This window comes from Cherax quadricarinatus, chromosome 28 (genome assembly GCF_038502225.1).
Source record: "Cherax quadricarinatus isolate ZL_2023a chromosome 28, ASM3850222v1, whole genome shotgun sequence".
Classification (NCBI taxonomy): Eukaryota; Metazoa; Arthropoda; class Malacostraca; order Decapoda; family Parastacidae; genus Cherax; species Cherax quadricarinatus.
The window spans coordinates 10,164,500-10,190,138 of record NC_091319.1 but is presented as its reverse complement, the minus strand read 5'-3'; the positions used below and the strand labels follow the sequence as shown (position 1 = coordinate 10,190,138).

At 46.5% G+C, this 25,639-nt stretch overlaps 1 long non-coding RNA gene across 2 annotated transcripts in view; it reads left to right on the top strand.

Annotated features, from left to right (window-relative positions):
* Positions 1–25,639, top strand: part of LOC138853318 (uncharacterized) — a 106,977-nt gene that overhangs the window by 66,849 nt on the left and 14,489 nt on the right. For both annotated transcript variants that reach the window (XR_011392527.1, XR_011392526.1), the window contains exon 3: positions 10,909–11,263. This is a non-coding gene — a long non-coding RNA (uncharacterized lncRNA). The remainder of the gene's footprint in view (positions 1–10,908; positions 11,264–25,639) is intronic.

Below are 25,639 nucleotides of genomic sequence, written 5' to 3'. Positions count from 1 at the left end.
CTTCTTTCTACTGGTTCTCCATTTCTCTACTTTCTCTCCCTGCTGCACTTACATCCGCTTCCCTCATGCTTGCTGTTACTGCTGTTTCTTCTTGTCATCTGTTCTATTTCCCTGTTACTGCGGCCCCTCGCGTGTATCTTCCTATCTGCTACTCTATCATCCTGCTTCTGCTGTTCTTACGTTATACGTCAACTATGTATCCCGTCAGTGTGCCTTTCTGCTGTGTCTGCCCCTTTTTTTTTTACCTCGACTGCCCCTCCAGTGTGATGCTTGTTCTGTCTGCTGTTTGAGCTGCTGCTGTTTCTCCTGTCTGCCACTATTATCTTGATTTTTTTTTGTTCGCTGCTTCTGCTGTATACTTTTTCATCTTTTCTTTACTCTTTTTGTCTGCTACTGTCTTCTGCCCCTGTCATTTGCTCTTCTTTTCTCTTGGTCCTACTTGCTGCTGCTGCTGCTGCTGCTGTCCTTGTATTCTGGTGCTCCTGCCTGCTGTTCCTGCTTTCTTTTGCTGTTTGTATATTTCCCTGTTCCTACATTCTGCTGCTGTTCTGGAACTTGCTGTTCCTGCTTGCTGCTGCTGCCCCTGTATTCTGGTGCTACTGTCTGCTTTCTGCTGCTGCTGGTGCTCGTGCATTCTACCCTTCCTGCTACTTATTTACTCTGTTCTTCCTGTCTGTTGTTGGTGTTGGGTGTGCAGCATCACAAGATGTGTTCAGCACGCCTCAACAGCCTTGCACAGCTGCCATATACGGCTTGCAACCTTTGAAATTAACCACCCACTTCGTTGCTTTACCAGGCGGGTGGGCGGCCGCCGCCTGAGTGGGTGTCTGTGTGAGCATGTTTGTGTGGGTGAGAGTGTGGACGTGCTTTTGTGGGGGTGAGTGGGTGGGTGTGCATGCATGCTTTGTGAGGAATACCATGAGGTAGGTATCTTAAGGAATACCTTCCTTTGAAATTAACCACCCACTTCGTTGCTTTACCAGGCGGGTGGGCGGCCGCCGCCTGAGTGGGTGTCTGTGTGAGCATGTTTGTGTGGGTGAGAGTGTGGACGTGCTTTTGTGGGGGTGAGTGGGTGGGTGTGCATGCATGCTTTGTGAGGAATACCATGAGGTAGGTATCTTAAGGAATACCTTCCTGTGAGAAGTACCATGAAGAATACCTCTCCTGTGAGGAGTACCATGAGGAATACTTCCCCTGTGAGTACCATGAGGAATACCTCCCCTGTGAGGAGTACCATGGGGAATATCTCTACGTGAGGAGTACCATGAGGAATACCTCCCTCACTACCATGAGGAATACCTCCCTGTGAGGGAGGTATATTAAGAATTACTTCCCTGTGAGGGAGGTATATTAAGGAATATCTCCCTGTGAGGGAGGTATATTAAGCAGTATCTCCCTGTGAGGAAGGCATCTTGAGGAATATCTCCATGTGAGGAGTACCATGAAGAATACCTCCCCTGTGAGGAGTACCATGAGGAATACCTCCCCTGTGAGGAGTACCACGAGGAATATCTCCCTGTGAAGAGTACCATGAGAAATACTTCCCTGTGAGGAGTACCATGAGGAATACCTCCCTGAGATGAGTATCATGAGGAATACCTCCCTGTGATGAGTACCATGAGGAATACCTCCCTGTGATAAGTACCATGAGGAATACCTCCCTGTGATAAGTACCATGTGGAATACCTCCCTGTGATAAGTACCATGAGGAATACCTCCCTGTGATGAGTACCATGAGGAATATTTCCCTTTGAATAGTACTATGAGGAATACCTCCTTGTGAAGAATATGAGGAATATCTCCCTGTGAAGAGTATTATGAGGAATACTTCCCTGTGAGGAGTACCATGAGGAATATCTCCCTGTGAGGAGTACCATGAGGAATACCTCTCTTCCCTATTGAATAAGTTGATGGTTGTTTAACAACTTATCAGAGGGACCAGTGAGTTATGACAGCAGGTGCCAACTCTTGCTATCTGGGAAGGCTGACCCTTTTAACACACAATTACTGACCCAAATCAAGGATCATATAATGTTTGTATCACTTATTTACCCTTAGCGAAGAAAGAATAATAAAAAAGGTGGGAGAGGGAAGGACAGAGAAGAGAAGGAGCAATAAGGAGAGAAAGGGGGTGTTGTGACTGGAAGGGTGTGAAGATTGGCTGGTGATCTTGGAGTAAAGGAGCTGTCTGCCTGAGACAGCTGCCGACAGTGAGACAAGCCACCTACCGTGAGTGCTTGTGAGGGAAGGTGAGTGCTTGTGAGGGAAGGTGAGTGCTTGTGAGGGAAGGTGAGTGCCTGTGATGGAAGGTGAGTGTTTGTTATGGAAGGTGAGTACTTGTGAGGGAAGGTGAGTGCTTGTGAGGGAAGGTGAGTGCTTGTGATGGAAGGTGAGTGTTTGTTATGGAAGGTGAGTACTTGTGAGGGAAGGTGAGTGCTTGTGAGGGAAGGTGAGTGCTTGTGAGGGAAGGTGAGTGCTTGTGAGGGAAGGTGAGTGCCTGTGATGGAAGGTGAGTGTTTGTTATGGAAGGTGAGTACTTGTGAGGGAAGGTGAGTGCTTGTGAGCGAAGGCGAGTGCTTGTGATGGAAGGTGAGTGTTTGTTATGGAAGGTGAGTACTTGTGAGGGAAGGTGAGTGCTTGTGAGGGAAGGTGAGTGCTTGTGAGGGAAGGTGAGTGCCTGTTATGGAAGGTGAGTGCTTGTGAGGGAAGGTGAGTGCTTGTGATGGAAGATGAGTGCTTGTGAGGGAAGGTGAGTGCTTGTGAGGGAAGGTGAGTGCTTGGGCTGTATTAAGGGAGGGTCAAGAAGATTGTGAGTTGCAATGTTGTCTTGAAATTCCTCTCAGTTTCAGTTCCTTCCTCCAACAATATCTTCAGCCTTTCCTGCTGTTCCAGTATTTAAGTACACCACATATCCACTAGGGTAAAACATGGTATAAAATACCCAGTGAAAAAATTATTCGTGGCGAAACGTTTCCTTGTAAAAATATCCTAATACTGCGCATGTCTTATATCACATTATTATTATTATAATCAAAAAAGAAGCGCTAAACCACAAGGGCTATACAGCGTCTTATATCACAGATACCTAGTAATTGATATATAAAATCTATGTGGTATATCTAACCAGCTGTTACAATGATTGACTACATTGCACTTAGTGGCTACCTGGTGATGGTTCTGGGAATCATCGCATCCCCAAAGTAGCCGGGTCCCAGACCAGCTCTCCTGTTGTTAGGTAAGACACATATGCAACAATTAGGTATCTTTATTTCGAAACGTTTCGCCTACAGGTTTCTTCAGTCGAGCACAGAAAAGTTGATAGAAGCAGAAGAGACATGAAGACGATGTAATCAGTCCATCACCCTAGAAGTTTTGAGGTGGTCTGTCCCTCAGTCTGGAGAAGAGTATTGTTCCATAGTCTGAAACAATATGGAGTTGAAGTGACAGGATGGAGCCTTATATACCGCCAGGAGGTGAGATTTAGGTCACTAGTAGAGGTAAGAATGTAGTCGTTGGGAGGTCACGTCCCTCTCAAATCCAGCCATTCTCACTAGTAGAAGTTGTCCAAGTTTCGAAATAAAGATACCTAACTGTTGTATATGTGTCTTACCTAACAACCTGTCGGTATTTTATACCATTTTAATATTCACCAGCTCTCCTGTTCGGTCAGGTTGTTGGTGCTCACTGTGTAGGAACCACAAGTTGTATAATTAGGAATAACTTAAAGGAACTCCTCAAGCCTCCTCTTGAAGACAGGTGTCTGCTGACGGAAGGATACTGATAAGATTCGAACCCTTTATTCTTGGTAAGGAGACACATACCTATGTAGTAACATGCACCCAGACAGTGGCCTTTTATCACTTCACTTGATAAAGGCCTCCAAGTGGGCAAAACATCGTCATTAAAGGTTCCATATAACCAAATATGTCTCCTTACCATCATGTCGGCGTCTCTCACCATTATAAACCCACCCTTAATGCTTATTGAGTTATCTCTTAGTGTACTTATTATTCCCCTGCCTCTCATAAGGTGTAATTTGCACCGTCTACCGTGCCTCACACTCTCCTAAGTAGTAATATTAGCGTTCTGATTTTCAGTCGGTACCCCCGGTGCTATCCAGGTATAAATTATGACATATCTTTCTCGCCTGCGCTCCAGGGAAGGCAATTTCAGAAATTTTTAAGCCTTCCCGGTAATTTAGATGTTTGATTGAAATGATGAGGGTAATTGATGTTCTCAGAGCATTCTTTAGATGTGTAATTTCACCTGACTTAATGAAATGGGACTTGTAATGTACATTAGTATTCCAGTCTAAAGGAGAGTATAAGTGCCCTGAAGAATATTATCACTGGATTGCATCTCTCGTTAAAGAGGTTCTTGTTATAAACTCTATAATTTTTCTTGTTGCTGCGATAACAGTGCAGTTGTCTTACATGAAGGCTGAAGATATTATGAAATTGTTACTCTCAGGTCCCATACACTTCTATTATGCTGTAAGCTGATTGAGTTTTGATCTTTTCTCCTCAATTACTTTCATTGCAGAGTAGATGGAATTTGTTCTCCTTCAACTTGATATTGTGTTCAGTGGCCCACCGGAAGACTTGGTTTATATCAGTTTGGATGTCTTCTGTGAAGGATAAAGTAACACTATGACTCATGGCTTTAGTAACGTCAGAGAATAGAATAAGAGACAGAGAGCACTGTGCCTTGGAGAACACAGCTTCTGGTCACTGTGCCTTGGAGAACACAGCTTCTGGTCACTGTGCCTTGGAGAACACAGCTTCTGGTCACTGTGCCTTGGAGGACACAGCTTCTGGTCACTGTGCCTTGGAGAACACAGCTTCTGGTCACTGTGCCTTGGAGAACACAGCTTCTGGTCACTGTGCCTTGGAGAACACAGTCTCTGGTCACTGTGCCTTGGAGAACACAGCTTCTGGTCACTGTGCCTTGGAGAACACAGCTTCTGGTCACTGTGCCTTGGAGAACACAGCTTCTGGTCACTGTGCCTTGGAGAACACAGCTTCTGGTCACTGTGCCTTGGAGAACATAGTTTAGAGAGAGAGAGAGAGAGAGAGAGAGAGAGAGAGAGAGAGAGAGAGAGAGAGAGAGAGAGAGAGAGAGAGAGAGAGAGAGAGATCAATACCTACATGTGCTCACAACACCTGCAGGTTCTTGCACCTTGAGGAAGCGTGCTACACTTTTATGAAGGAGTCAACGAGTCCTGGTGTGAAGGTGTCTTAGTGAACTGAAGCAGTGTTGTCAATGTTACTACCTGATGTTATAATACAGAGAGCCATCACTCGATACGGATACCAGGGATCATTATATTAGCCCGCTACCTGGTATCATTATCTTAACACACTACCTGGTATCATTATCTTAACATACTACCTGGTATCATTATCTTAACACACTACCTGGTATCATTATCTTAACATACTACCTGGTATCATTATCTTAACATACTACCTGGTATTATTACCTTAACATACTACCTGGTATCATTATCTTAACACACTACATGGTATCATTATCTTAACACACTACCTGGTATCATTATCTTAACATACTACCTGGTATCATTATCTTAACACACTACCTGGTATCATTATCTTAACATACTACCTGGTATCATTATCTTAACACACTACCTGGTATCATTATCTTAACATACTACCTGGTATCATTATCTTAACACACTACCTGGTATCATTATCTTAACCCACTACGTGGTATCATTAATTTAGAACACTACTAGGAAGTGATCCTCTCTTTCATGAACCAGGTGAAAACTATACCTTCCGGAGGTCAGCGGATCCTTCACCAGTAAGACAACTTCGCCAGTAAGAGATCATTCTTTGACAACTTCGCCAGTAAGAGATCATTCTTTGACAACTTCGCCAGTAAGAGATCATTCTTTGACAACTTCGCCAGTAAGAGATCATTCTTTGACAACTTCGCCAGTAAGAGATCATTCTTTGACAACTTCGCCAGTAAGAGATCATTCTTTGACAACTTCGCCAGTAAGAGATCATTCTTTGACAACTTCGCCAGTAAGAGATCATTCTTTGACAACTTCGCCAGTAAGAGATCATTCTTTGACAACTTCGCCAGTAAGAGATCATTCTTTGACAACTTCGCCAGTAAGAGATCATTCTTTGACAACTTCGCCAGTAAGAGATCATTCTTTGACAACTTCGCCAGTAAGAGATCATTCTTTGACAACTTCGCCAGTAAGAGATCATTCTTTGACAACTTCGCCAGTTACAGGTCATTCTTTGACAACTTCGCCAGTAAGAGATCATTCTTTGACAACTTCGCCAGTAAGAGATCATTCTTTGACAACTTCGCCAGTAAGAGATCATTCTTTGACAACTTCGCCAGTAAGAGATCATTCTTTGACAACTTCGCCAGTAAGAGATCATTCTTTGACAACTTCGCCAGTAAGAGATCATTCTTTGACAACTTCGCCAGTAAGAGATCATTCTTTGACAACTTCGCCAGTTACAGGTCATTCTTTGACAGCCTCACCAGGAATAGGTCATCATGTAACAGTTCACTAGTCAGGAATCATCCTCTGACAAAGACTGGTGTCAGATATCGTCCTGGTTCCTGACGAAGATACCATCACCACACACTGGTACACTGCTGCCTCCCACCTGAAGAGTCATTCACGCTGTGTTGTCACTCCGTTCCATAATAACAATAATAATAATAATAATAATAATAATAATAATAATAATAATAATAATAATAATAATAATAATAAATCTTTATTTTTACAAGTCCATGTACAACATATACAGACAGCTGACATATTATATACAACGCCACTTGTTATACCGAACAGGGACAGCAGTTATCTTAAGGAAACACGCCCCCAAAGTTTCCACCCGTACCGGATATCGAACCACGGACCTCAATGTGTGAGCTGAGTGCGCTACCACCCGAGTTACGGAACACAGTGGAAACAAAGGCTATGTTTCCCTAACATATTCCATCACAGAGGATGGCTGACATATATGATGTTGAAATCTGTCGCCTTTACTTGAAAGACTTCAGTAGGGTGATGGGGATACTATCAAGTATTTGCCTGAGGGTTCATCAGCTACGGCAGCTTCAAGGGTTTCGTTCCAACAGAGCTGGAGTTACTATTACCTGGGAATGTTTCAGGACATTCTATCTCATTCACAGAAGAAATGGAATTTATATAAGGAATTCACGAAGGGAAAGGTGTTTGGAAGGAAACATGGGGAAGGGTGAGGGGTGATATTCCTCTCTCAAGTCTGTAAGTTTCAATGTGCCATATTCCTAGTTAGGGGTTTCCGACCGTGACGGCGGTGGCCGGGCGTAGGTGGGACTCTACTTGGAACGTTCTTTACCTATATTAAGGCGGCGGTGATTTGTGGCGCGGTAGATGGCCTGGGTAGATAAAATAGACTTGACGGACTGGTGGGTAGATTAACGCCAACCTTCGATACAAGACCAGCTGGAGGCCATCATCTCTTGACAGATATTTGTTAATGACGGTGTTTCTATGGTGCTGTGGGGTGAGGTGTATGGGAGTATGGTGGGGGGGGGCAAGGCTGAAGCAATGTGTTGGACAAGAGTGGCCAATTTATATTCAAATTTGCAGTGAAAATTGGGCGAGTGTCGGGGTAAGAGGGACAAGTGGGAGTGTATGGAGGTCAGGTCTAGAGGCGTGTATGGAGGTCAGGTCTGGAGGAGTCTATGGAGGTCAGGTCTGGAGGAGTGTATGGAAGTCAGGTCTGGAAAAGTGTATGAAGGTCACGTCTGGAGGAGTGTATGGAGGTCAGGCTTGGAGGAGTGTATGGAGGTCAGGCTTGGAGGAGTGTATGGAGGTCAGGCTTGGAGGAGTGTATGGAGGTCAGGTCTGGAGGTCAGGCTTGGAGGAGTGCATGGAGGTCAGGCTTGGAGGAGTATATGAAGGTCAGGTCTGGAGGAGTCAAGTCTGTAGGAGTGTATGGAATTCAGGTCTGGAGGAGTGTATGGAGGTCAGGTGTGGAAGAGTGTATGGAAGTAAAGTCTGGAGGAGTGTATGGAGGTCAGGTCTGGAGAAGTGTATGCAATTCACGTCTGGAGGAGTGTATGAAGGTCAGGTCTGGAGGAGTGTATGGAGGTCAGGTCTGGAGGAGTGTATGGAGGTCAGGTCTGGAGGAGTGTATGGAATTCAGATCTGGAGGAGTGTATGAAGGTCAATTGTGGAGGAGTGTATGGAAGTCAAGTCTGGAGGAGTGTATGGAGGTCAGGTCTGGAGGAGTGTATGGAAGTCAAGTCTGGAGGAGTGTATGGAAGTCAAGTCTGGAGAAGTGTATGGAGGTCAGGTCTGGAGGAGTGTATGGAGGTCAGGTCTGGAGGAGTGTATGGAGGTTAGTCTGGAGGAGTGTAAGGAGGTCAGGTCTGGAGGAGTGTATGAAGGTCAATTGTGGAGGAATGTATGGAAGTCAAGTCTGGAGGAGTGTATGGAGGTCAATTGTGGAGGAGTGTATGGAATTCAGGTCTGGAGGAGTGTATGGAGGTAGGGTCTGGAGGAGTGTATGAAGGTCAGGTCTGGAGGAGTGTATGGAGGTCAGGTCTGGAGGAGTGTATGGAAGTCAGGTCTGGAGGCGTGTATGGAGGTCAGGTCTGGAGGAGTGTATGCAGGTCATGTCTGGAGGAGTGTATGGAGGTCAGGTCTGGAGGCGTGTATGGAGGTCAGGTCTGGAGGCGTGTATGGAGGTCAGGTCTGGAGGATTGTATGGAGGTCAGGTCTGGAGGAGTGTATGGAGGTCAGGTCTGGAGGCGTGTATGGAGGTCAGGTCTGGAGGAGTGTATGGAGGTCAGGTCTGGAGGAGTGTATGGAGGTCAGGTCTGGAGGCGTGTATGGAGGTCAGGTCTGGAGGAGTGTATGGAGGTCAGATCTGGAGGAGTGTATGGAGGTCAGGTCTGGAGGCGTGTATGGAGGTCAGGTCTGGAGGAGTGTATGGAGGTCAGGTCTGGAGGAGTGTATGGAGGTCAGGTCTGGAGGAGTGTATGGAGGTCAGGTCTGGAGGAGTGTATATAGGTCAGGTCTGGAGGAGTGTATGGAGGTCAGGTCTGGAGGAGTGTATGGAGGTCAGGTCTGGAGGAGTGTATGGAGGTCAGGTCTGGAGGAGTGTATGGAGGTCAGGTCTGGAGGAGTGTATGGAGGTCAGGTCTGGAGGAGTGTATGGAGGTCAGGTCTGGAGGAGTGTATGGAGGTCAGGTCTGGAGGAGTGTATGCAGGTCATGTCTGGAGGAGTGTATGGAGGTCAGGTCTGGAGGAGTGTATGGAGGTCAGGTCTGGAGGAGTGTATGGAGGTCAGGTCTGGAGGAGTGTATGGAGGTCAGGTCTGGAGGAGTGTATGGAGGTCAGGTCTGGAGGAGTGTATGCAGGTCATGTCTGGAGGAGTGTATGGAGGTCAGGTCTGGAGGAGTGTATGGAGGTCAGGTCTGGAGGAGTGTATGGAGGTCAGGTCTGGAGGAGTGTATGGAGGTCAGGTCTGGGGAAGAAATAAGTTAATGCTCGTATTACTATACACTCTTCACAAACATTACTAACACAACGAGGAATAGACACAAGTGCAACATATAAGTGTTGCACATAGTAGCGATACCAGGTGTTGCACTTATGTCTAATTCATTACCTTCTCGATATCGTATACATTGGTATTCATCACAAACACACACTACTTTATTAGCTGTGTTAATACAGACTACTCCATTAACTTTATTAATACAAATCTAACTCTAAATCTAACATTAAATTATAAAGTAAATACGGATATTTACTTACTACTCGAGTGGTGATCTTCCCGTCAACCTGACTGCTACCTGTGACATACTGGTCACCTGACCTGTTCTGGTGAACTGTTTCTCCAGGATACTTCTGCATTAGAAGCGCAGCCTGAAGCCAGACTTCCTTGCTGACTGCATGATCAACCAGGCTGTTGCTACTGCCTACTGGCAGGTCTACACAGCTGGTCTGATACAGCCTACTGCCTCACGTGTGTACCGGTCTCTCACACTGACTTACACAGCTATCATCTGTTGCGCCGTTTAAACTGCTGCCATCTGTTGCGAGTGTGGTTTAAACTGTTGCCCTCTGTTCTGGGTGTAGTTTAAACTGTTGCCCTCTGTTCTGGGTGTAGGTTAAACTGTTGCCCTCTGTTCTGGGTGTAGTTTAAACTGTTGCCCTCTGTTCTGGGTGTAGTTTAAACTGCTGCCCTCTGTTCTGGGTGTAGGTTAAACTGTTGCCCTCTGTTCTGGGTGTAGTTTAAACTGCTGCTCTCTGTTCTGGGTGTAGGTTAAACTGCTGCCCTCTGTTCTGGGTGTAGTTTAAACTGCTGCTCTCTGTTGTGGGTGTAGTTTAAACTGCTGCCCTCTGTTCTGGGTGTAGTTTAAACTGCTGCCCTCTGTTCTGGGTGTAGTTTAAACTGCTGCCCTCTTCTGGGTGTAGTTTAAACTGTTGCTCTCTGTTGTGGGTGTAGTTTAAACTGCTGCCCTGTTCTGGGTGTAGTTTAAACTGTTGCTCTCTGTTGTGGGTGTAGTTTAAACTGCTGCCCTCTGTTGTGGGTGTAGTTTAAACTGTTACATTCTGTTGTGAGTGTAACTTAAATATTCTTGCCCTCTGCTTGAGAGTAACTTAAACAGTTACACTCTGTAGCGAGTGCAACATAAACTGCAACACCATGCTGTGAGAGTAACTCAAATTGTTCCACTCAAAACATAATGTGCCTAAGAGTGTGTTAAATATTCTCTACACACGTAATTAACACTTACGTGCCTCTCCTGCCCTTCCTACACCACCATGTCAAACATTATTGTTATTATTGCTATTACTGTTATTATTATTATTATTATTATTACTGGGCACAACTAAATCCGTAGGTATCACACAGCGCCTGGAGAATGAGAGGTGATCATGTATGATCCAAGGAAAAAAATAGCTCCAATTCCTTGCATCAAGAGCCCCTTCATCAGCCCTCAAGGTATCCCTCCGGGAGAGACCTGCCCACCATGTACAAGTAACCTGCCAGACTGGTGGTGCATACGTTGGATCACGGACATTGGTGCAACAACAGCCTGATCGATCAAGCCAGACAACCAGGAAGCGACTACAAGTAACCTACAGGTAACCACCGTCCGTCTGTCTCTCTTCTCCGTCCCGCCTTCCCTCGCCATACAAATGCTGCATCCATCACAAGACCAGACTGGCCCAGGGCAGCGCTGCGACAGTAGGAAGGTAAGGTAATGTAAGGTATATCATTATTATATTATAATATTCAACTGATTTGGTAGTAGTGATAGTAGTAGTAGTTGTAGTAACGGTAGTAGTAGTGGTGGTAGTAGTGGTGGTAGTAGTGGTGGTAGTAGTGGTAGGTAGTAGTGGTAGGTAGTAGTGGTGGCAGTAGTGGTTGGTAGTAGTAGGGGTAGTAGTGTGGTAGTAGTAGTACTAGTAGTAGTAGTGGTAGTAAGGGTAACAGTGGTAGTAACGGTAATAGTAGTAGTACTATAAGCTACTACAAGTTATTAACTATTTCTTAACACAGCTGCAACATCAACTTACTCTACTAGTGAAGACGTCGTTCTCACATACTACTAGCATGTCTCTGGTGGACAAGACGTCTTCTCAATACAATGCCATAAATCGCACATAGTGTATCATTAACACTGAGTGGGATCTGCCTAGCATACTTAACAGGGGAGTTTTGAAGGTTACTCTTTGGCTAGCTCTGAGAATAGGTTGGACAAACATGTGGGTGAGTAGGGTTGGATTTCAGAGGAACCTGCCAAGTAGGGCCAGTAAACCTGAGAGGCACTGTTACCCCTTCCTTATCTTGTTATACTAAAATGTTACAGCCTCACATATTACACAGTATACACATTTACGTATGTGATAGTATACTACCACTGACCACTGTGACACTACCACTAACCACTGTGACACTACACTACCACTGACCACTGTGACACTACACTACCACTGAGACACTACACTACCACCGACCATTGTGACACTATGCTGTGTGGTGAATGGTTTTGAAAACCGACAGGTTGAAGAATTGAGACACTTGTGCAACATATGGGAATCTTTATTGAAGAAACGTTTCGCCACACAGTGGCTTCATCAGTCCAATACAAAGAAGAAATGGGTAAGGAGAGGAGGAGTTCGAGGTAATCAGTCCCTCAACCTGGAATCGATGTGTTCAGTCCATCACTCTTGTAGGATGGACTGAACACATCTTATGCACAGAGTTAAGCAATTCTTGTCTCTCTGGTTGCATGGCTTCATGCATGGAAGGAGTGTGCATCATTGCATTACCACCTTTCTCACTCTGCACACTGACAGCTCATGCACTATCTTCCTTGACCACTGTGATACTACACTACCACTGACCACAGTGACACTACACTACTACTGACTATTGTGACTGCACTACTACTGACCACTGTGACACTACACTAGATAGAGAGAGAGAGAGAGAGAGAGAGAGGGAGAGAGAGAGAGAGAGGTTACCTGGAGGTTATTCCGGGGATCAACGCCCCCGCGGCCCGGTCCATGACCAGGCCTCCCGATGGATCAGGACCTGATCAACTAGGCTGTTACTGCTGGCCGCACGCAGTCCAACGTACGAGCCACAACCCGGCTGATCCGGCACTGACTTTAGGTATCTGTCCAGCTCTCTCTTGAAGGCAGCCAGGGGTTTATTGGCAATTCCCCTAATGCTTGATGGGAGGCTGTTGAACAGTCTTGGGCCCCGAACACTTATGGTGTTTTCCCTTAGTGTACCAATGGCGCCCCTACTTTTTATTGGGGGCATTTTGCATCGCCTGCCCAGTCTTTTACTTTCGTAGGGAGTGATTTCTGTGTGCAGATTTGGGACCATTCCTTCCAAGATTTTCCAAGTGTAGATTATGATATATCTCTCCCTCGTGCGTTCCAACGAGTACAAGTCAAGTGCTTCCAAGCGTTCCCAGTAGTTAAGGTGCTTGACAGAACTTATACGTGCAGTAAAGGATCTCTGTACACTCTCTAGATCTGTGATTTCACCTGCTTTGAATGGAGATGTTAATGTACAGCAGTATTCCAGCCTAGAGAGAACAAGTGATTTGAAAAGGATCATCATTGGCTTGGCATCTCTCGTTTTGAAAGTTCTCGTTATCCATCCTATCATTTTCTTTGCACGTGCGATCGTGGCACTGTTGTGATCCTTGAAAGTGAGATCCTCAGAGAGAGAGAGAAAAAAACTGTAATTCTTAAGTATTCCTGAAATGTTTCCTATAAAATGGGAAATTTAATATTTAACATTTATTATTATTATTATTATTATACTATTTCTGCAGGAGTACTTTTTTTGTCATTTTCCATGACGATGTTTCGTTCTGTATATAATTGTCACGACAACGTTCTAGTATAAGGTTGTTGTTGTCTGTCCCAGTATGATGCAGAATCAATTTATACCTCCCACTGAAGAATCATTAACTTATACCTCCCACTGAAGAATCATTAACTTATACCTCCCACTGAAGAATCATTAACTTATACCTCCCACTGAAGAATCATTAACTTATACCTCCCACTGAAGAATCATGAAGCCATACCTCCCACTGTAGAACCATAACTCTCACTGAAGAATCATCAACTCCCACTGAAGAATCATCAGCTCATACCTCCCACAAACCGTGCTAGCTAATCATCACGTCCGGAGCACCAAAAATGTTGAATAATACATAGTCCATGCCAACGTTCAATTACCGGAGGCGCCATATACGGTGATTCTGACCGTGGTTAGAGGCGCGAGGTGCGCGGCGGCGGGGCTTTAAGACGCTCACACCCTAGTCTTTTACGTGAGTTTCAACGCCAGGAAATATAACCAGGGAAAAAAAAAAAGAAAAACATGGCGCAAAAAAGTTTAGTTTACCCTGATTTATTGAATCCGTTTTCTTCGTCACTTATTATTTTTATTGATGGGACGATACCAAAATATTTTTTTAAATTATAATGACTGCCGGACCATCAATTTAGGAACCGCGGTTCGTCCATCCTTCTCTTTAGTCATGTAAAATAATATTTATGGCACTGTGGAGGGTATTAAACAGCACAGGAAGGTTAAATATTAAATAATTTAATTATTCTGAGATGACAATGTCATTACTCATTACTTGGTCTGTTGTGTTAGTTACTGGTTGTCAAGGGTACTTGTCGATAGTGTGTGTGTACACACCTAATTGTGGTTGCAGGGGTCGAGTCATAGCTCCGGGCCCCGCCCCTGTGTGTGTGTAACTCGTGAGGGGAAGTGTTAATGTTGATATTTTTAAGCAGACATTTAATGTTAACATTTTAAAGTATCGGTTGGTATCGGCCATTTTTTACCGATAACGTAAAAACGACCGATATCCACCGATACCGATACTCTGGCACATCTCTAATTATTATTATTATTACTACTACTACTATTATTATGGAGAAGCGCTAAACTCGTTAAAACCATGCGGGATTGGGATGTCGTCAGGTTAGCGGATACTTCCAATTCCCGGAATCAAGAGCCCTTCACCAGCACCCAGGTAACTACTGGAGTCAAGGGTCCTTCACCAGCACCCAGGTAACTACCGGAATCCAGAGCCCTTCACCAGCACCCAGGTAACTACTGGAATCAAGAGCACTTCACCAGCACCCAGGTAACTACCGGAATCCAGAGCCCTTCACCAGCACCCAGGTAACTACTGGAATCAAGAGCACTTCACCAGCACCCAGGTAACTACCGGAATCAAGAGCCCTTCACCAGCACCCAGGTAACTACTGGAATCAAGAGCACTTCACCAGCACCCAGGTAACTACCGGAATCCAGAGCCCTTCACCAGCACCCAGGTAACTACTGGAATCAAGAGCCCTTCACCAGCACCCAGGTAACTACCGGGATCCAGAGCCCTTCACCAGCACCCAGGTAACTACTGGAATCAAGAACCCTTCACCAGCACCCAGGTAACTACTGGAATCAAGAGCACTTCACCAGCACCCAGGTAACTACTGGAATCAAGAGCACTTCACCAGCACCCAGGTAACTACTGGAATCAAGAGTCCTTCACCAGCACCCAGGTAACTACCGGAATCCAGAGCACTTCACCAGCACCCAGGTAACTACTGGAATCAAGAGCCCTTCACCAGCACCCAGGTAACTACCGGAATCAAGAGCCCTTCACCAGCACCCAGGTAACTAATGGAATCAAGAGCACTTCACCAGCACCCAGGTAACTACTGGAATCAAGAGCCCTTCACCAGCACCCAGGTAACTACTGGAATCTAGAGCACTTCACCAGCACCCAGGTAACTACTGGAATCAAGAGCCCTTCACCAGCACCCAGGTAACTACTGGAATCCAGAGCACTTCACCAGCACCCAGGTAACTACTGGAATCAAGAGCCCTTCACCAGCACCCAGGTAACTACTGGAATCAAGAGCACTTCACCAGCACCCAGGTAACTACTGGAATCAAGAGCCCTTCACCAGCACCCAGGTAACTACTGGAATCAAGAGCACTTCACCAGCACCCAGGTAACTACTGGAATCAAGAGCACTTCACCAGCACCCAGGTAACTACTGGAATCAAGAGCCCTTCACCAGCACCCAGGTAACTACTGGAATCAAGAGCACTTCACCAGCACCCAGGTAACTACTGTAATCAAGAGCACTTCACCAGCACCCAGGTAACTACTGGAATCAAGAGCCCTTCACCAGCACCCAGGTAACTAATGGAATCAAGAGCCCTTCACCAGTACCCAGGTAACTACTGGAATCAAGAGCACTTCACCAGCACCCAGGTAACTACTGGAATCAAGAGCACTTCACCAGCACCCAGGTAACTACTGGAATCAAGAGCCCTTCACCAGCACCCAAGTAACTAATGTAATCAGGAGCCCTTCACCAGCACCCAGGTAACTACTGGAATCAAGAGCCCTTCACCAGTACCCAGGTAACTACTGGAATCAAGAGTCCTTCACCAGCACCCAGGTAACTAATGGAATCAAGAGCCCTTCACCAGCACCCAGGTAACTACTGGAATCAAGAGTCCTTCACCAGCACCCAGGTAACTAATGGAATCAAGAGCCCTTCACCAGCACCCAGGTAACTACTGGAATCAAGAGTCCTTCACCAGCACCCAGGTAACTAATGGAATCAAGAGTCCTTCACCAGCACCCAGGTAACTACTGGAATCAAGAGCCCTTCACCAGCACCCAGGTAACTACTGGAATCAAGAGTCCTTCACCAGCACCCAGATAACTAATGGAATCAAGAGCCCTTCACCAGCATCCAGGTAACTACTGGAATCAAGAGCCCTTCACCAGCACCCAGGTAACTTCCTTGGAGGATTCCCAGGCTTTTATCGACACTAATATCAGCTCCATCTTTGAAAGAAGTTTTAGAGCTGTAGCCGGATAAGGCGGACACGATGACGTGTATCAGGCAGGAAAAGCATTCTCACATACCGTAGACTTCACCCCATCTACATAATTTGATCCCATGGCAGATCTCTAAAGGATAAAGTTACACTGGGTGACTGTTGCTGTCTCTACAGTGACTTAGTATACAGTGTGTAATGGAGCTACATTACGGCGTGTTCTATCAGTATCCTGTCTTAAATATATAGTTCATGCTCAAGTCTCAGAAAAAAAAACACCAATAAACTGTTCAACTTTGAGAACACAAAGGTACAATACCATGACTGGAATAGTACACGTAAGAACTGTCGTACATCAACGTGAAACTCCAGTTGATTATACTATTAATACAAAGAGAGAATTCGTACAATAGATTATGTTTCTAGTTATAGTGACTGAGTACAAGACGGAAAAGGATGAAAGAGTGAGAAATAGATGTGGGAAAGGAGGGGGAAGGAGAGGAAAGGGACACTCATGTGAGAATGAATGGAAGAGGCTTAGCACTTAACCATGAAGTGGATATCCTGGGGGTGAAATTTCACTCGCTGAAAACTATAAAAATCTCCTTGTTGATCTTTGCAAGGATGGTAGCTAAGAACCTTGAAGTGTTAAGTCACACGTCGTTATACTTGCTCCACAGAAGTGGCTGCAAAACTGTACACGCTTCCTCTCACCTTGAGTATGAACCACTTTCTTGGATGGTTTGCCTCCCCATCCTATCTCTCATAACTAGACGAGGTACAGCCTTGGAAATGATAACTCATCTCTCGCCTCGACCCGTCCAAATCGGAGTTGTCATATCAGCGGAGATTTTGAAACTAGATACGTATCATAAGCCTTACGAGGCGAATGTTGTCAAAATCCCCTGCCAGTCCTAACCACAGGGACAGCCAGAAGACACTCACTACTCCACTACATAGATAGTTCGCTACTTCTCGTGCGAGTGACTCTGGAACACACACACAATACTCTGAAGTGACATAGCACCAAGATACTGTCCCTCCCCCTCCCCACACCCCACACTACACAACCCACACCTGACAACCACCCACCACCCACCTTGCTCTGCGATATACTCTCAGATAGACTTGCTGTGTGGATTGTTCCCGGGTAGTTTTATTGACCCATGAATACTCTTATAAGGTACCAAGCACAACGCAAGACATTTTTATTGTTTTTTCTAAATCCTGAGGAAGTACCGTGACTGAGGCCAGACTGCCGCCTTCCACAACTGTGATACCCATCACTCCACAACTGTGATACCCATCACTCCACAACTGTGATACCCATCACTCCACAACTGTGATACCCATCACACCACAATTGTGATACCCATCACTCCACAACTGTAAAACCCATCACACCACAACTGTGATACCCATCACTCCACAACTGTAAAACCCATCACACCGCAACTGCAATACCCATCACACCACAACTGTGACACTCATCACTCCACACCTGCGATACCCATCACTCCACACCTGCGATACCCATCACTCCACACCTGCGATACCCATCACTCCACAACTGTGATACCCATCACACCACAATTGTGATACCCATCACTCCACAACTGTAAAACCCATCACACCACAACTGTGATACCCATCACTCCACAACTGTAAAACCCATCACACCACAACTGCGATACCCATCACTCCACACCTGCGATACCCATCACTCCACAACTGTGATACCCATCACACCACAATTGTGATACCCATCACTCCACAACTGTAAAACCCATCACACCACAACTGTGACACTCATCACTCCACAACTGTAATACCTATCACTCCACAACTGTAATACCTATCACTCCACAACTGTGATACCCATCACTCCACAACTGTGATACCCATCACTCCACAACTGATACCCATCACACCACAGCTGTGATACCCATCACCCCACAACTGTGATACCCATCACTCCCCAACTGTGATACCCATCACTCCACAACTGCGATACCCATCACTTCCAAACTCTTGCTATCTCCATAGCCACAAAAAAATATTATGTTCCAATTTCCAGAACATGTTCAGTTTCCGAAGTCTGCCACGTCCAGAGGCCTGGAAAACAAAACTGACTCACACACACACACGCACACACATACTCAGCTAAACGGAGGAGATATAGGTTTTTTAAATCTCATCCTCAGGCCTGGTCAAGGGCTGGGCCTGGAGTCTACCCTCCAGGTAGACTCCAGGTACCGGTGGTTGTTGTGGTCCAAGACCCATAAATAGGCTGTCTCGTGATTCCAGACCTACGAATAGGCTGTCTCGTAAATAATTTGCCAGACTGGCAGAAGTAGGTAGCCTTCCCTTTGCTTTGTGAGTACAAATAGGCAGAGCGGCTATAGTGCAGTTAACAAACAGGGAATCGAGTCTTCATCACACATGGTGCTAAATGTCCCGCACTGACCAAGTGGTCCAGAATGAGCTGCAAAGTCATTATAAGGTTAATCTCCTAAGTGAGGGCTTTTGGTGAACCATCACAGATGAGGTGATGCAACATGGACAGAGACAGATCCAGGAGCAGGAGCCCAACATCATGTTAGTGAGACAGGTAGGTAAATGCACACACCAGGGAGAGTCGAAGTGGTGTGTCGGCGCCACACCCAACAATCATCCCCATATGAAGGCTTGCAGTGTCTGCGGTGAAAGGCGAGGAGAAGGAAGCACCAAGAAAACAAAGATAAAGAGAGGAAAGAGATGGACGAAAAAAAGGGTAACCAAAAGAAGGAAACACTCACCATCATTCCCTCCCTGGCTCTGCCTGTGAGGGGGGGGGGGCAATGTGCGAGGGGGTCATGTGACTTAAGGCTTGGCCAGGGAGCCTCCCTGTAAATGATGCTAAGACATACATACTACACATTAATACTGTTAACATCTCTACTCTTCAGGTGCACCCACCCTACTCTTCAGGTGCACCCACCCTACTCTTCAGGTGCACCCACCCTACTCTTCAGGTGCACCAACCCTATTCTTCAGGTGCACCCATCCCACTCTTCAGGTGCACCCACCCTACTCTTCAGGTGCACCCACCCTACTCTTCAGGTACACACACCCTACTCTTCAGGTGCACCCATCCCACTCTTCAGGTGCACCCACCCTACTCTTCATGTGCACCCACCCTACTCTAAAGGTGCACCCACCCTATTCCTCAGGTGCAACCACCCTACTCTTCAGGTGCACCCATCCCACTCTTCAGGTGCAACCACCCTACTCTTCAGGTGCACCCACCCTACTCTTCAGGTGCACCCACCCTACTCTTCAGGTACACACACCCTACTCTTCAGGTGCACCCATCCTACTCTTCAGGTGCACCCACCCTACTCTTCATGTGCACCCACCCTACTCTAAAGGTGCACCCACCCTAGTCATCAGGTGCAACCACCCTACTCTTCAGGTGCACCCACCCTACTCTTCAGGTGCACCCACCCTACTCTTCAGGTGCACCCACCCTACTCTTCAGGTGCACCCACCCTACTCTTCAGGTGCACCCACCCTACTCTTCAGGTGCACCCACCCTACTCTTCAGGTACACACACCCTACTCTTCAGGTGCACCCATCCCACTCTTCAGGTGCACCCACCCTACTCTTCATGTGCACCCACCCTACTCTAAAGGTGCACCCACCCTATTCCTCAGGTGCAACCACCCTACTTCTCACCCACCCAGGCCCTGATCCATCGGAGGCCTGGTCGTGGACCGGGCCGCGGGGGCGTTGATCCCCGGAATAACCTCCAGGTAACCCTACTCTTCAGGTGCAACCACCCTACTCTTCAGGTGCACCCACCCTACTCTTCAGGTGCACCCACCCTACTCTTCAGGTGCACCCACCCTACTTCCTACTCCCGAAACCAATTCCAGCTATCTGGTTTCCCTAAGTCCTTTTGACCAACTGGTTACGAGGGCCCTTCTACCCCCGCAGCCCAGCCTGATGCCGGGGTCTTTCCGTCATATATATTATACACCAAGCTAACACTCCAACAGCACGTCAAATCTCAAAACAATAATCGACTCCACTCACCCAGTCTATTATTATTACTAATTCTTGTTGCCGTTGTACTGTGCTTATTTCTCTCCAGACATACACAGGTGTATGTCTCAGCATATACCTGGAGGGCGCTTCCAGGGTCAACGTCCCTGCAGCCAGGTCCGTGACCAGGCCTAATCAACCAGACTGTTACTGCTGGCCGCACGTAAACCGACGTCGGAACCTGGGTGGTCAGGAACAGACTTTAGGTGCCTGTCCAGCGCCTTCTTGAAGACAGCCAGGGGTCTATTAACTATATGCAGACAGTGTAATTTAATCCCTATCTGTAGTCGATGTTTAGCTTATGGATGTCCTTGATCAAGTCTACAATAGACTACATAAATCTCAACCCCGAGGGAAGTATCTCCATTACGAGTCTTCAAAAACAAATTATTACTGAAAATACAAATTGATGTAAGAGTATATGCAGATTTTTCCCGTTATTAGGAAGGTTACAGATGCGTCATCTGTAACTTGTAGTAAACGTGCAGTTGTGCAGCAGCCACAGCAGTGTGAAACACACGTTTCGCCTTACACACTTGGTAAAGTTTTACTAAGGGCGAAAGATTGACTAGTCAAAAATGATGATAATTGCTACACTTGTCCAACATTTTGGTATCTTTATTATGGAAACGTTTCGCCAGCCAGTGGCTTCTTCAGTCCAATGCAGAGAAAGGTGGAAGATGAGGAATAGTTTGAGGTAATCAGTCCCGAAGCCAACCTCACGTTACCTAGCCTAACTTAACCTTAACCAACCTAACTTAACCTAACCTTTCTCAACCTAATCTAACACTACCTAACCTAACCCTACCTAACTTAACCTATCAAGAGAAATTTGCTGCAAAAAGCCACACACATGATTGTGGGAGTTAAAAGGACGCCAGTACTCGAGTGTAGAGGACGCTAGCACTCGAGTATAAAGGACGCTAGTACTCGAGTGTAGAGGACGCTAGTACTCGAGTCTAGAGGACGCTAGTACTCAAGTCTAGACAACGCCAGTACTAGATTCAAGGTACCTCGTACTGTGGTTAACGTGAGGTGCAGCTCTGAACCATGGTACCTCGTACCGTGGTTAACGTGAGGTGCAGCTCTGAACCATGGTACCTCGTACCGTGGTTAACGTGAGGTGCAGCTCTGAACCATGGTACCTCGTACTGTGGTTAACGTGAGGTGCAGCTCTGAACCATGGTACCTCGTACTGTGGTTAACGTGAGGTGCAGCTCTGAACCATGGTACCTCGTACCGTGGTTAACGTGAGGTGCAGCTCTGAAGCATGGTACCTCGTACCGTGGTTAACATGAGGTGCAGCTCTGAACCATGGAACCTCGTACCGTGGTTAACATGAGGTGCAGCTCTGAACCATGGTACCTCGTACTGTGGTTAACATGAGGTGCAGCTCCGAACCATGGTACCTCGTACCGTGGTTAACATGAGGTGCAGCTCTGAACCATGGTACCTCGTAGTGGTTAACGTGAGGTGCAGCTCTGAACCATGGTACCTCGTACCGTGGTTAACGAGAGGTGCAGCTCTGAACCATGGTACCTCGTACCGTGGTTAACATGAGGTGCAGCTCTGAACCATGGTACCTCGTATCGTGGTTAACATGAGGTGCAGCTCTGAACCATGGTACCTCGTACTGTGGTTAACATGAGGTGCAGCTCTGAACCATGGTACCTCGTACTGTGGTTAACGTGAGGTGCAGCTCTGAACCATGGTACCTCGTACCGTGGTTAACGTGAGGTGCAGCTCTGAACCATGGTACCTCGTACCGTGGTTAACGAGAGGTGCAGCTCTGAACCATGGTACCTCGTACCGTGGTTAACATGAGGTGCAGCTCTGAACCATGGTACCTCGTATCGTGGTTAACATGAGGTGCAGCTCTGAACCATGGTACCTCGTACTGTGGTTAACATGAGGTGCAGCTCTGAACCATGGTACCTCGTACTGTGGTTAACGTGAGGTGCAGCTCTGAACCATGGTACCTCGTACCGTGGTTAACGTGAGGTGCAGCTCTGAACCATGGTACCTCGTACCGTGGTTAACATGAGGTGCAGCTCTGAACCAAGGTACCTCGTACCGTGGTTAACGTGAGGTGCAGCTCTGAACCATGGTACCTCGTACCGTGGTTAACATGAGGTGCAGCTCTGAACCATGGTACCTCGTACCGTGGTTAACATGAGGTGCAGCTCTGAACCATGGTACCTCGTACCGTGGTTAACATGAGGTGCAGCTCTGAACCATGGTACCTCGTACCGTGGTTAACGTGAGGTGCAGCTCTGAACCATGGTACCTCGTACCGTGGTTAACATGAGGTGCAGCTCTGAACCAAGGTACCTCGTACCGTGGTTAACATGAGGTGCAGCTCTGAACCATGGTACCTCGTACCGTGGTTAACGTGAGGTGCAGCTCTGAACCATGGTACCTCGTACCGTGGTCAACGTGAGGTGCAGCTCTGAACCATGGTACCTCGTACCGTGGTTAACGTGAGGTGCAGCTCTGAACCATGGTACCTCGTACCGTGGTTAACGTGAGGTGCAGCTCTGAACAATGGTACCTCATACCGTGGTTAACGTCAGGTGCAGCTCTGAACCATGGTACCTCGTACCGTGTCAAGCAATTTTGCCTCGATCCGCTGAAGACAAAAAAATACAACTGGTTTGCCCGTCGAAGAGACAGATAAGAAGGCAACACCAGCGGTAACTAGCATTCTTCCGTGGCCGGGGAGGGAGGACGTGTCCTTCACACGGACGATGAGTCCTTCACACGGACGATCAGTCCTTCACACGGACAGTGAATCCTTCACACGGAAGGTGAGTCCTTCACACGGACGATCAGTACTTCACACGTTTGATCAGTCGTTCACAGGACACAACTCTCGTTTACAAGAGCTATGGTTGCGAGGTAAGAACTATGAGAGAGAGAGAAAGAGAGAAGACAGACAAGGTTATCTGCCTGATGAACTCATTCCACCTCTAAATCGACAGGATGGGACTACCTCTACTAGTAGTCAAGAGAAGGCGGACCTCTTTGCCGAACACTTTGCTACCAAAATGCAAGTTCCTGATCCAGCAAGGGACCCTCCTTGGCTAGCTGCAAGAACTGTGTCAAAACTGTCAGTGGTGACAATAAGGAAGGAGGTGCATTTCCTCCTTAAACCACTTGACCAAGAAAAGGCTGTGGGCCCAGACAAGTTGAGCCCAAGATTGCTGAGATGTGCAGACCAGCTAGCAGCACCTCTAACTCGCATCTTTCAGCACTGCCTAGTACAGTGTAAATGGCCTTCTCTATGGAAAGAGGCAAATGTAGTCCCTGTTCACAAAAAGAAGAGCAGAGCAGTTAGTTTAATATGTTTATTATGCACCCCATACCCATCCTGTGGGCGGTAGTCAAAAGATTACAGAGGTACATAATTGGTCTAGGGACTGGACTCCAAAGTTTTGATAGCTGAGCAAGTTACAGAGGTACTGAACTCACAATGACAAAGGTAATGAACTCACAATTTACAAAGGTAATGAAGTCACAATTTACAAAGGTAATGAACTCCAGGTAGGTCTGGTCACAATCATGACAAGTTACAAAGGTATTTACAGATTACAGAGGTACGTAATGGGTCCAGGGACTGGGCCCCCAAAGTTTTGATAGCTGAACTAGGTGCAAAGGTAATGAATTCACAAGTTACAAAGGTAATGAATCCTGTAAGAAGCAGAGCAGAAATCAGCAACTACAGACCAGTGTCACTCCTGTCAATCACTGGTAAGATCCTTGAGACAATAATCTCAAGACAAATGACAGTTTACTGACTACCACTCACTACTTTGTGATCGTCAATATGGCTTCAGGAAAGGTTACTCTGCTGCTGATGTGTTGTTAAACCTCTCCACTAAGTAGCACCAGTCACTGGATGAATCCAAAGTCGGCTGTGTGGTAGCACTGGACATTGCTGGTGCTTTCGACCGGGTGTGGCACCAGGGCCTCTTAGCAAAACTTCAAGCACTGGGAATTGCAGGCTCAACGCTATGTCTCCTCAGTGATTACCTTCATGGTAGATCTCTAAGGGTAGTTCTCAATGGAACGGAATCAGCAAGACATCCTATTGGGGCAAGTGTTCCACAAGGAAGCGTGCTGGGACCATTGTTATGGAATGTCTACTTCAACGACCTTCTTCATCTCATCCCAGAATCCCATGCATATGCAGACGACTGTACACTGACATTCACTTATCCAAGAGAAGAAATGCCAGCTGCTCTAAGCTACATCAATCACCAGCTAAGAGCTATATCAGCTTGGGGAAATAGATGGCAAGTAACATTTGCACCTGAGAAAATGATGATGGTCTCTAGGCACCATGATGGTAATGCTGGTGCAGTAGTAAGGATAAATGGGAGGGTGTTGGCGCCTGGAGAAGTTGATATCCTTGGGGTGAAATTTGACTCCAAACTAACCATGAAGAACCATGTTGTAAATCTTGCAAACAAGGCAGCCAGGAAGCTTACAGCACTTCGCCGTATCTCGCATCTGCTTGACAGTAGGGGCTGCAAGATTCTGTACGAGGCACAAGTACGCTCACACCTTGAGTATGCTCCACTTTCTTGGTTTGCCTGCCCCCCTCTCATCTGCGACTGCTTGACAGAGTAGAGAACAGAGCAAGACGTTTCATCTCTCGCCTAGACCCATCCTGGATAGATCTGTCATTTCAGCAGAGCCTTCAGCATAGGAGGGACGTGGGTGGCCTTACTGTTATGTACAAGGCCAATATTGTCGAAGTGCCACACTTGGATCCACTTCGAAGACAGCGTGAAACAAGCTTTTATGCCACAAGACGGGCAGAAAGCAGCAACTTCACTCTGGCTGTACCCTTCTCCAGAACATCACTCCATCTGAGATCATATATATCCAGGATGACTCGAGTATGGAACACATTCGTACAGCATAATGATGTCAACGAGATAAAGTCAGTTGATCAAATGAAAATGCTGGCCCACAGATGGCTCCAACTTCATCCTGTTCCCTACTTGTATGTCATATAACAATAAAAATGCTTTCAAATGAGCTGATGTAGGTAACAGCTCTTAGCTTGTCAATTAAGTTAGGAATCCTTAACCTGTAAATAGCTTGTCAATAAAGCTAGGGATCCTTA